This window comes from Molossus molossus, unplaced genomic scaffold, assembly GCF_014108415.1.
Source record: "Molossus molossus isolate mMolMol1 unplaced genomic scaffold, mMolMol1.p scaffold_m16_p_15, whole genome shotgun sequence".
NCBI classification, from domain to species: Eukaryota; Metazoa; Chordata; class Mammalia; order Chiroptera; family Molossidae; genus Molossus; species Molossus molossus.
The window spans coordinates 10,823,636-10,836,036 of NW_023425350.1; positions in this window are offsets into that span (position 1 = coordinate 10,823,636).

Genomic DNA, 12,401 nt, shown 5'->3' on the forward strand with positions numbered 1-12,401 from the left:
CAGGCCCCCATCCTCTCGCCGCCTATTCCCCCAGCTGTCCTGACCGACACCTAGATTCTCGTCCAGTTCTACTGCGCAGCAGTTCAATCTCCTGCTACACCAGGGCCCAGAGCTCCACCTTCCAGCCAAACAGCGTGTCAAGATATTTTCCCAAACAAATCCAATTCCTTTCTCAAGAAAAATCGGGTGCCATCTCTGAAGAGAAAAATGTCTTCTGCTGCAGAAGTAGGCATCAACTATGCGTTGAGCACAGTACTATGGTGCGGGACATACTGTGGGTTAGGAGAGCGCAGAGAGGCACCGGCCTGGACCGAGGGAGTCAGAAGCGATATCCCAAGGGAAGCAGCAACTAAGCCGAGACCAAGAGAAAGGGTGGAGTCGCCCAGGAGAAGAGAGAAAGGGGCCGAGGCCGAGGAAAGGGGCCCTGAGGCCTAGAAGCAAGAGAGATCTCGCCCAGGGAATGACAAGCGGCTCACCTGGCTGGGAGGGACAGGGGGCTGGGGCGCAGGAGAGGGAGAAAGCTAGCGAAGGGCTGGGCCAGGCCACACCTTGTCGGTCAGGCGAAGATGTTTGGACTTGACTCAGAAGGCAATGGGGAGCCACAGAAGGCTCCCAGCAGGGTACTGCCAGTCGGAGTTGCACTTTAGAAAGATAAATGGCTGAAGGTTGAAAAGTCGATTATTAAGAGGCAACACAGTAGAGACCAGCGGGAGGCGACCACTGTGTCCACATGGGAGAGATGACGGTGGCCGGACGAGGGAGGTCTGAGTGGGTGTGACTTCAAGGATGCAAAAGAGAAAGGCGATCACCCTGTCATGACGGAGGGGGACATGGGGGGTCTTGGACAACCCCCCATCTCTGTATTGTGTAGCTGGGTGGCAGGACACGCCGTCTGCCAAGGCAGAGAGGAGCAGGAGGTGTCGGAAGAGATCCGGTGGTCTCTCCCCCTGCCCACTGTGCAAGACACGTGTGTCCCCCCTGGACCGGCCAGTCCTGCTCACTGCACACGCCCCTTGGAAGTCACCTGCCTAAAGAGGGACCGGCGAGGCCAAAACAGGGAAAAGCAGCTACATGTTTGTCTTGAGCGCTGTGGGAAGCCAGAGAAGAAACCTGTTTCTGCACTGCCCGGGCTGCCCTCCCGGGCCCTCCCCCGCCCCCTCAGAGGGGAGTTCCGGGTCAGCCCGCACCTGCCCGCCTGGCCCCGTCTGGGTCTTGAGTCTAAACCACAGACCTGCTCTCCCCCAGCCTGAGGGACGACGCCTTGGTTAGTTCTCTTCTACATACATGGTCATTCCCCAAGTCCAAGAAAGCAAACACTAAGGTAGTATCACTTAGCCAGGCTGCAATTAGCAGATTAGCAGCTTGTTGGTCTTGTCCTGGGTCCCACTCTATGATCTCATGAAGGCCCAGAGTGCCTCAGCCCCCGCTGCTCCGGGAAGGGACATCTACTTCCCTGGAAAAAAAAAAAAAAACCCAGCCTGTCACCGTGAGTTTCCCCGATGTAGAGCTAAACTACAATTGATGTTCTGTCTCTATCAATTTCTCAGGAATGCCGGGACGCGAGCCCAGTATTAATGAAGACAGCAGAGAGGAAGGCATGCACCTGGCCCCTCTCCAGAGCTGACGGAGCGCGTGGGTCCTGAGTAATTCCCGGAGACCTGAGAGGCCCGAACAAGGCGAAACAAGCAGGCTCTGGGGTCACGCACGAGGCTTGGTGGGGCAGACGGATGCCAAAAAGGCTCGGGAGAGAATTTCTGCTGGGAAACAGCCTCATGATCACCCCGTGTACGATCGTGTACTATTTCCACCGTCTGAGAAAGGCAGCTTCGCTCCGGACTAAGAGGACAGCCCCATCGGTCCGGGCACACGGCGGGGTATGATCACACACACTCTCACTCAGACACGTTCACATGTTCACGCACACTCACACACTCGTACACCCAGAATGTGTATGAGACACTGGGGGACCAGGGCAAAGTCACAACCACGTCTCAAGAAAGGGCTGATGCTAAACTCCCACGCTTTGACCCGATCCCTCGGCACTCAGAACTGCCTCGCACCAGAAGCCCTCCCAGCACCAGCAGGGGTGAGCCTTGGTCCGTGGGGGAGGCCTCACCAGGATCATGTTAAAAACCAAGAAAAGGCTTGTCTTCCTCTCAGTTCGAAAATGAACAGAAGCTGGTCATTGGCTCCTGTTTTTCAGACCATGTCATTGGGGGGCTTCTGGTTGCCGAACCGTTTTTCAATCACATGTAATTTCTTAATCCCTCCAAACTGATCCGCTCCTTTTAAGTTCTCACTGGCTCCGGTCAAACTGGAACAGTTCAACTAAACCATCCATCCCAACGAACCAACTCTTCAACCCCCTAGAAGGTGGGTTTCTGCAGGATTTAAAAAGGACAGTGGACTTCATGGGCGAACCCAAGGTGGGGGTGCGTCTACAGCACTGGAGATGGCCGTACCTGCCTGGCAAACTCCCACGAGAAGCAAATGGAAGGTGCTGCCTCTACTCAATCAACATGATCATTTTAACCCTGACCTTAGGAGCTTGGAAAAATGGAATTTATTTCTGGGCTCCAAAGCCCTCAACCCCTCCTGGAGTGTATACGCTGCCACATAAAAAAGTGGTGTGCCTTCTTCCTCGGAACCCCCTCCCCAGGAGCGTACGACAGACACAAGGTGGTCATAATATGTGACACCCCTTTCTTCTGAGTGCCGTTACGCGACTTTCATGGGAATTTTAATGTATAAGTTATAATAATAACTATCGTAATGGTGTCGGTAGAAAAGGAAGATAGAAAAAGGACAAGAAGTATAAAGAGAAAGACAAGGAGAAGATGCAGAAGAGAACAGAAGACCTTACACATAGGAAATGCCGAAGACTTATTTCAGAAGGCCAGTTCAGTGAGCACACAGATCAGAACCCCACGGGTGCAACGCGCCGGCTGAGAGTGGGCTGCTATTCCAAGCCCCACTCCACCTTGCAGCCTCGGAGAATCCTGGACTTCCGTCTTAGTCACCCTGGCTTACATGACAAAGTACCATCAACTGGGTGACTTACAACCAGAAATGTATTTTCTCACAGTCTGGAGGCTGGAGGACTGAGGTCAGGATGCCGGCAGGGTCAGGTTCTGGTGGGAGCTCCCTCCCTGGCTTGCAGACGGCCACCTTCCGACCACGTGCTCACGTGGCCTGTCCCAAGTGCAGGTGCACACAGAGAGCTCAGGCTTCCCAGTGCCTCTTCCCACAGGGGCACCAATCCCACCAGACAAGGGCGTTGCCCTCATGACCAAATCACCCCCCACAGGCCCTGTCTCTGCTACCACCACGTCAGCAGTTAGGGCTTCAACATGTGAGTTTGGGGGTGGAGGAGGGACACAATCCAGCCTCTAACAACTTTCTTTTTAATCGATGTTTTAGAGAGAGAAGAAGGAGAAAGATAGAAACATCAATGTGAGAGCGAAATATCGATCGGCGCCTCCTGCACGCCCCCTACTGGGGATCGAGCCCACAACTGGGCACGTGCCCTGACTGGGAATGAACCGGGACCTCTCAGTCCATCTCAATCCACTGAGCCCCACCGGCCGGGCCTCTGACAACTTCTTAAACTTCAGTTTTCTCATTTGCAAAGGAGACTACATATTAATGACTACATTTGTTTGTTGCATTTCCTCCTACTCAATCGCTTCTCTTGTCTAGAAGCTACACATTCTGGGCTGTTATGAACAGCAGTCTCTAAACCTCCCTGGTGGGTGGGACACGTGGAAGGCGTGTGCCTGCTCTGCACGCGGGCTCAGAGGCTGCAGCCTGGCACCGGGCTGCCCAAAGCTCTGTGCCAGCTGAGGAGTCGCCGCTGAAGCAGGGCCATGCAGACACAGGCTGCCGAGCACGTGCCCGAACGCCCCTGAGCTTCCGAGAACCTCTGAAGATGATGTCCAAGAGCGGAAGTCAGAGCGCAAGGTGAATGACAGGTGGCCCTCGGCCACGGGAGAATTCCGGAGACCCCAGACTTACAGTCCCAGTTCTGAGAGAGGGCTTACACAGCAGCTTTATGGGAGAGAGCTATGGAATACCCGCACGGGCCAGGACTCTTCCACGGAGCGGAGGCTTGAGACAGTGTGGACCTGATTTCCGACAGATGTGGCACCAGCCGTTTTCGTGATGTGTCCATGACTTAGAGCTGTTTACCTGGAGGCACTAACCATGGGGCATCTGGGGGTGTCTCAGTTACCCAAACTGCTGCTCGGGGACAAAGCAGGACGTGTGTCTTTTCCAGGTGGCCTTGCATAGGGGAGCTCTGTGGGTGAACACCACCTCACCCGGACCTCCGTCCTCTGATCCCCATTTTCACTCCTTCTGCCATATGGGACCACCGGAGGTGAACGGGGTGCCCAGGGCACCCCGCCTGAAGCAGCACTGTCTACACTTTTCCATTCCCACCTGGGCAGTGAGCACCCGCCACCACCATGATGAGTCCCAAAGCGCCTTCTGTGGTTACGCTGAAGGGTCGTTTGCTTCCTAAGACCCTGGGTGTTCTCCTCTCGTCCCTTCCCGAGAGGACCGTGGTTGCTCACGTGTGTATGAGCTGAAGGATGAGCCCCAGTGTCCTTGGGGCTGGACTTGAGGATGGAGCTGAGCATTTTCCCATTTCAGCTGTATCGGTGCTCCTGCAGGCCCCAGCGTGCCTCGCTCCGCACTCGACCGTGATCTCTTTTCTTTCAATGTGGCCTTTGTCCCAACAAGACTGTGGGCAGCTACAGAGGTCAAGTCTCTACTTCTGTGTCCCACTGGGGACTCTCTGCCTTGAAGGAGTCACAATTTTGCTAAGAAGGTCAAACCTGCATTAACGGGATGGAGAGTGGGACTTTGCCCGCTGTCTCAGAATTGTGGCTAAGGTCCAAAGCGATGGACCAGATGCTGATCATCCCATATTCTAAATTCAGACAGTCACCATCTCCCCTCACCGTTCGCTTCAAGCTACCAAAACCAGCTCTACCTTATGAAGTACCAGCCTCAGTCAACATGAAAGAGAACTGCGGAGACAGACGAGGCGGCCTTCATAGTTAGGGTGCAGTGTTCAGGGAGAAATGCCGTGCCCTCCCCCCGAAGCAAGAGAAGGGAACGACTCCAACATCACCTACAAAGATTAGAAGTTGTTATGGATGAATTGTGATCCCCCAAAATTCACAAGTTGGAGTTCTAACACCCAGTACCTCAGAATGTGACCTTATTTGGAAAGAGGGTCATTGCAGATACAATTAATTAAGATGAGGTCATACTGGAGTTGGGTGGTCCCTAATCCAATATGATTAGCATCCTTATAAAAAGAACACCATGTGCACACAGACACACATGCACGCACGGAGAACACCATGTGCACACACAGACACACATGCACGCACGGAGAGCACCATGTGCACACACAGACACACATGCACGCACGGAGAACACCATGTGCACACACAGACACACATGCACGCACGGAGAGCACCATGTGCACACACAGACACACATGCACGCACGGAGAACACCATGTGCACACAGACACACATGCACGCACGGAGAGCACCATGTGAAGGTTGGAGTTGCTACACAAGCCAAGGAGCTACCAGGAGGTAAAAGAGAGACTTGGAACAGAGTCTTTCCTAAGACCTCCAGCAGGAGCTGCCGCCAGAACCCTGAGTTTGGACTTTGGCCTCCAGACTGTGAGACAGTTTGCTTCTGTGCTCTCAGACACCTGATCTGTGCCCCCCAGGAACCTCATGCAGAGGCATCTGCAAGAGCGGACGACGTGCAGCCCGTCCACTCATTCGGAGTCGGCTTTGGCATTCCACTTACTGACCTACCCCTTGGTTGCTGAGCAAGGAGACAGAAAACTGGAGAGAACTGGTGGGAAGGCACCAGGAGCAGAGCGGCGGCCAGACCTCTGCCTGACTTTCCAAGTTCCAAGAGATACAGAAGCTGCCTGCCGTCCTGGGGTTGGCTGCAGAGACAGAGTGGATAAGTTCTAGAACGACCCAATGTAGGAGGCAGAAAGACACACAATCAATGGGATGTAGCCTGAACACCTGGGAATGGGCCAGAAGGGCTGGCCCAATCATGGAGGGGGTGTCAGCACCCAGTGGGGTCCCATAGGAATGAGCCCTTGCCAGCAGGGCACACTGGAGCTCAGAGTTCAGGAGCTAGAAGTTACAGCCAACTTAGAAGAAACCACACCTCCCCCAGGTAAGGAAGATGCTTGTCCTCACTAGGCTCCCTTCTCCCCACCCCAAGACATCCAAGGGACTAAATACCACCCCCAAAGCCACTGGAGCCAGACAGTGACGCCAGACACCACTGGGTAGAAGAAGAGCTGTGAATCAAGTTTGAGACTGGAGGGTTTCTTTCTTTATTAATTATTGGAAATAAATCTTAAGTCACAAAATAAGATCGTTCTAATAACTCAACATAGCAGAGAAGTTATAGCATTTGGCTAGATCTCGCCACTGCCTTGTGTGAAAAGGAGATTCCAGACAGTTTCATTGAAAGTGATGATTGGAAAAAATTAAAACCATTACAGGGTAAAACTGAATGAGTAGAGCCTCCTCAGTAAGCCAGTTACTTCTACATACAATGATGAATAGTGACCTCGGGTGGCTTCTCAAGGGGGCAGTGGAGCAGGTGAGATACCCAGGGGTCAGGAGGCCTGAAGACCACCTGGACCTGGGTAGTCAGGAGAAACATGCTCAGCACAGTTGAAGCTGAGCCTCAAATGAAAGGAGGGTCCTTGGGTCAGTGGAGAAGGACAAGGGAAGATGGATTGACATCTTTCTTAATGAAGTGACCAGCGGAGGCCTGGCACTCGGTTGGTGCTCTTGAAGGACAAGTGAATCTACAGTCTGGGAACAGAAGCTGTTGTGTGTGAAGACCCAGAGGTGGGCAGGTATCAGGTCCTTGGGGGCAGGGGATCAAATATTTTCGATGGGCGAACTACGAGGAAGACAGGAGATGGAAGACGGGCCGCCCAGGGGGACTTGTCAGTGCCGAGCTAAGTGGGATGGATCCAACTCACCTGTCCTCGAAACGCCGGTGAGTGTCTTCCTGGGCTCCTGGTGACTGGTGGCTTCTCTGTCCTCGTTCTGTTTGCTCTCCTTGCACAGGTCTGACAGCTGGCACTTCGGAGTGTCCCTGGGCCATGCGGTGTTTGTCGAGTGAAGGGTAAGTGGAGGGCACTGCTGGCCAGGTCTCGGGGACCAGCCAGAAGCCCCAACTTGACTTCACAAAGCACCTGGACTGCCAGGGCCCTCGGGAGGAGGCCCAGAGCCGGCCGCAGAGGGCACTGCCCACTGCCCTACTCCAGCCTGGGGAGGCGGGATTGGCTGTTGAAGCCTATGAGACAGTGTGTTTTATCTGGCTTCCGGCCACTGGAGAAAAACACAACAAAGGAAAGAGGAGAAGATAGGGACCATTGGCGTGGAAGTCCTAATGACAAACACGTTTGCATGTGTTCCTAGCGGAGAGCCTGCCCTATCTGTGGCCCACATGGTTTGTCTCCTATGCTCCGAAGGGCAAAGCCAGTTGTCACCCCAGAGATAAGGTTTACCCTCCTCCTAGTTCTGAGTTTGGGCCATTGCCCAACATGCCTGATCAACCATCTCCTACATGTGGCTTGTCTGTCTATGCAGAGGGTTGGCTGGGCTTTCCCAGAGAGCATGGGCCATACTTAATTCTGGATCAACAGCACAGAGGACACATCCTTTGTTAGCACCATGAGCCAGATACCATGTTCAAGACTTCATGTAAATTGTTTCATTTGATCCCCACAAATTCCATTAATGGAATGGATCTTAGACCCATTTGAGAAAAGGGACAACTGAGGCTCAGAGAACATCCTCTCTCTACTTCTCCACACCTCCCAGTGTAAGAGGAGAGATGCAAAGATTACTAAAGATGATCATACTTAGGACTCATGGACTTCAGAGCTGAAAGGAACTTTGAATAACATCTTTCCCGATCTCCTTACCATGCAGTTGATAAACCTGAGGTCAAAGGGGGGGAACTGACTTACTCAAATTTGCACAGAGCTCAGAAGAGAGCTGTGTGTGCACTCTGGTCCCCCACCCCATCATAATTTGGAGGCATCTTAACCAAAGGCAAGATTGCAGATGAGGAAGAGGATGTTCACATCAGAGGCTGTGCGTGGTGGCCTGGGGCCATCACCCAGCTTCCTGACCCTGCATGGCCCAGCCCCAGGCATGGGGGTTTCTGGGGACATTGTAAGGACGTTGCTACTTGTAGGTGGTGAGTAAACATCTTCAGATGGCGTCCACACATCTGCCACCTCGAAACCCCGGGTTCCATCAACATCCCAGCATTTGCAGACTTGACCTTTGCCTTCCTCACGCTGTCCAGTCCAGCGCCAAGCACGCAGAGAGGACACACTGGCCAGTCAACACGTGGAAGGCCCTCACTGAAGCTGGAATGTAAATTATAAATTATAAACAGAGTGTCAGCTTGGATAAACACTTTTAACTTACCAGCAGACCTTGTCCGCGATGTCAATTAGGAGGAAAATAAAAGGATGTCAGGAGAAACACTGAGAAAACGAGAACAGAGAAGCAGAGGGGGAAAGACAGCAAATGAAAGACTGGAGGTTGTCAGACCAATGACCTGGGTGTTCGAATCCAGCCAGTGTCTTCTGTGAGTGAAATCCCAAACCCGTCCCATCCCAGTGGGACCAGTGAACCTGGAGGGGGCCCCTGATGAGAAGCTGGTCTGGTGGCAATGTTTTGAGGCCAGACCCACTGACTCCCAATTCCCTACCTAACGCCTATCGGTCCACAGGCAACCGTGGTCCTAAAATCCACAGACTTCAGGTCGACTTTGCCCAGACCCTGAACTAATGAGAAACAGACCAGGCTATGTATGAGGTTCCTCTATCCCATCAAAAGCTAGAGTCATTCTGTCCTATGCCCAGTGTCCAGTGGGTCTAGGTAGGCCCCTGATTTCAAGTATCCACCAGGATTCCAATAATGTGTGTACAGACTAGCGCAGGGCCGGGCACCCAGCAGGGGCTCACCCCCTGACAGTTACGACTGTTTACAATCGTGACCATCTACATCGCATTCCCTTTTCCTCTGGGGCACCCCATCTCTGCCCCGAGCCTCTGCAGTAGGTGTGGCCATGTGTTTGCGTCCGCCCGGGGAATGTGGGCAGAGAGCTCGGCCGCACTTCCAGGCCTGGCCCGTTCCAACCTTCCAGGCACACTCCCCTCCTGTCCCCCATCTGTCAGCCAGACACGGACAACCCAGCCTCCAGAGCCCCAGGGGAAGGCAAAACCACAGACAGAGGAGCGAATGTCCCAAAACGAACATGTCTGATGCCACCTGGAGACACACCAGGAACATCGTGTTGGCCTTTGTGCGAACAGAAACAAGCCTGTTCTGCAGGAAGCAGCTGGGATCCGGCGTTCGTCTGGCACAGGCACGGACAGCTCCGCCCCTAGGACGCCTTGCCCTTCACCTCGGTGCCCTGAGAAGACCCCGCCAGGGCTGAAGCCCTGTTCTGTCTGACTCCTCATTGAGGTGAAACGCTGACCTTCAGCCTGGCTTCTGGAAACATCTCTGTAAGACCTGACCCTTGTCTCTCTTCAGACCACTGTGAACAGTCCTTTTGCCCCGGGCCAGACCCTGCTGACTCCGTCTTTACTTCCTGCAGATCCAAGAGGCACTGGGAAGGGCAGGCGGCCGCATCCCCGCCCAGCCTAGTCCACCAGGCTGGGCTCACCTGGCTCTGGGGACGTCCAGGGGAGGGGTCAGAACCACGAGCTGGGCCACACTCACAGGGGCAGCAGGAAGCAGTTAAAAGAACGCTAGATCCAAAGTCGGTCAACACCAAAAGGAGACATGCAAAGGCCACGTGATGTTAGAATGTGGACACGCCGGTTCCGTCCAGGAGCAGAGCTGCCGACACATCCAACGGGACGGTCGCAGCGGGCGTCCTCCCAGGCCTGGCGAGCCCTCACCCCGGCCTCGCCGGCACTTCTCTGCCCCACCTCTTCTTCAGGACCCCGCACAGACTCCCCCCTCTGCCAGCGGCTCCCTGCGGCGCACTGGTCGCTGTCCCCTGGCTGTAGGCTTGGCCCCTGAGGCCCTTGCAGGCTATTGAGGGGGGGGTGTGTGTCTAGTCCGGAGCAGGGTTCACAGAAGAAGAATCTTAAATACCCCTTGGCGTGGGGGAAACTAGGAGGCCTCAGAAAGGATGTGTTACCCGAGTGGAGTCTCAAACAAAATGGGTCGACGTGAACCAAAGGAGGGAAGAGAATATGCAGAGCGCAGCGGGGGGCGGCTCGGCGAGGGTGGCGGGGTGCGCTGAGGGGAGCGAGGGCAGACACCAGGGAGCAGGGCGGCAGCCGCCCCCACCAGTCCTGGAAGGAAGGGCCCGGAAACCATGACCTTCAGCCTGGGCGGCAGCCTTTTGCCACTTTTAAATCCTGTGATTCTGTTTCTCTTCGCCCCAAGGTGGTGACTCAGAAAGTCCCTAAAAACCACCCTCGGTTTCTCACGTCCCGCATCTGGCTCAGCGACAGACATTAGCCCAGCACAGGCAGGCCCGGGAGGTGGGCCGCGAGGCGGCCAGCGGGTGCCCTTTCCCGGTGTCTGTCTCCCTCCGGCCTGCAGACGCACCGCATTCTTCCAGCCCTGCCTCCTCTGTGCTCCGCATTGATATCTGCTTGACACAAACCATACAAAGTTTCAACACTTGGAGACTGCAAAGTAAACCATTTGTACATACCAGGTCTGGTAACACTTTAAATAATAGGCCAGTTAGTTAATGCTGCACTACAATAAAAATTCCCATCCAAGTACACATTACATCCTCATTAATGCCAAGTGATTTCAGCGTGATTAATGTTATGACAATGAATAACTAGGAGCCCGGGACGACTGCCAGGCTGCAGCGCCACAGCGGGCCCAGGGCGGCGGGCTTCGGCCACCCCCGAGCACCCCGGGGTGCTGCCTGCCCCTCCATCGGGTGCTCTCGGCCCCTCCAAACCACAGCTGCACTGAGAATGGGGTGTGCCAGGAAGCCCAAGCCCAGCCAGCCCCACGCATGGGGCCAGGACAGCTGAGCGAGGGAACGGAGAGCTCGAACATGCTCTTCCCTCCTGAGGAAGGGTGCGTGATGGGCGCCGGGGAGCAGGCCCTCGTGTCCACGGGCCGAGAGGTCCTCCTGTCACCCCCTCGGCAGAGAGCGGGGCCGGAGCCCGGACACTCTAGTTGTGCAGGGCACCACCGCGGGGGGTTCGGGAGCTGGGTGGCTCTCTCCTGGGACCGTGAAGGCTGTACTCAGGGAAGGGGGACTCGGTTATCACTGAGAGGCCCGGGCAAAGACATGGGCCCTGCCCGCAGGACGTTCCCTTGGAGCTGGAGAGGGAAACCTACCTTGTGGTCGGTCAAGGAAGACAGTCACTGTGCCCTTTCTCAGCATCTCTAAGCCATGGGGGGCTGGTCCATGGGATGGGAGATGAGAGGAGAGAGGATCAAAGTCCGAGATGACAGACTAGCAAATAAGAAGCTGACAACAGAGAAAGTAGAGACACATTAGGAGACAAGAGAACTTTGTGGACCGCAGAAAATGCTCTCTCAGCTTTTGGAGTATGGAGAAGACTTGGTAACCCAAAGGGCAACTTCAGCTCCTCCCCAGTGTTTTGGAGTTGACATGACTCAGCCACAAGGCTCACCCCACACCTACTGCCCAGTGGTGGTGGAATTCTCTGGCGACCTGTGGAAGGCCCGAGGCTACTGGCCTATGCCAGACTGTACTCAAGGGCTGGCTTCTGGCACCCTCCACAGCTTTGCCGGGGCGGGCTGGCCTGGCCTGCTGTGAGCTCCCCTAGACCCCGGGGCCTCTGTGCACAGCACAGTACCTCGACTGTAGCAGATCTCTGCACGTGGTAGAACTAGACTCTGGGTGGGGGCCAGAAGTCTCCATCTTTTCTTCTATGACATGGACCACCACGTCCAACATCACTGCCTTAGAGTCACCCCTGCCCAGTGTCTTCTCAAAGCAAGTCCCTCCGGGGTGAGCATTCCAGCTGACACTGGAGCCCCAGATGGACATCGAGGTGCGGAAGGGTGAGTTGTCACTCCACGTTAGGAAAGACCAGCTCAGACTTTCCACTTGACACGAGAGCCAACCTATTGATGAATGGTGGCGGGGCTGACCAAGAAGGAAGGGTGAGAGCTGCTAGAAGTGGGCGTCGACTTTTCAAACAACCATAAATTCCATGAGGGTGACAAAGGGCCTGCTCTGTAATTGTGTTCATTATTTACACTAAAACCTAATTAAAGTCATTATGCTTTTTATTCATTAAACACACTCGCTGGCGTGAACATCAAGCCAGCATGAGAGCTGCTGGG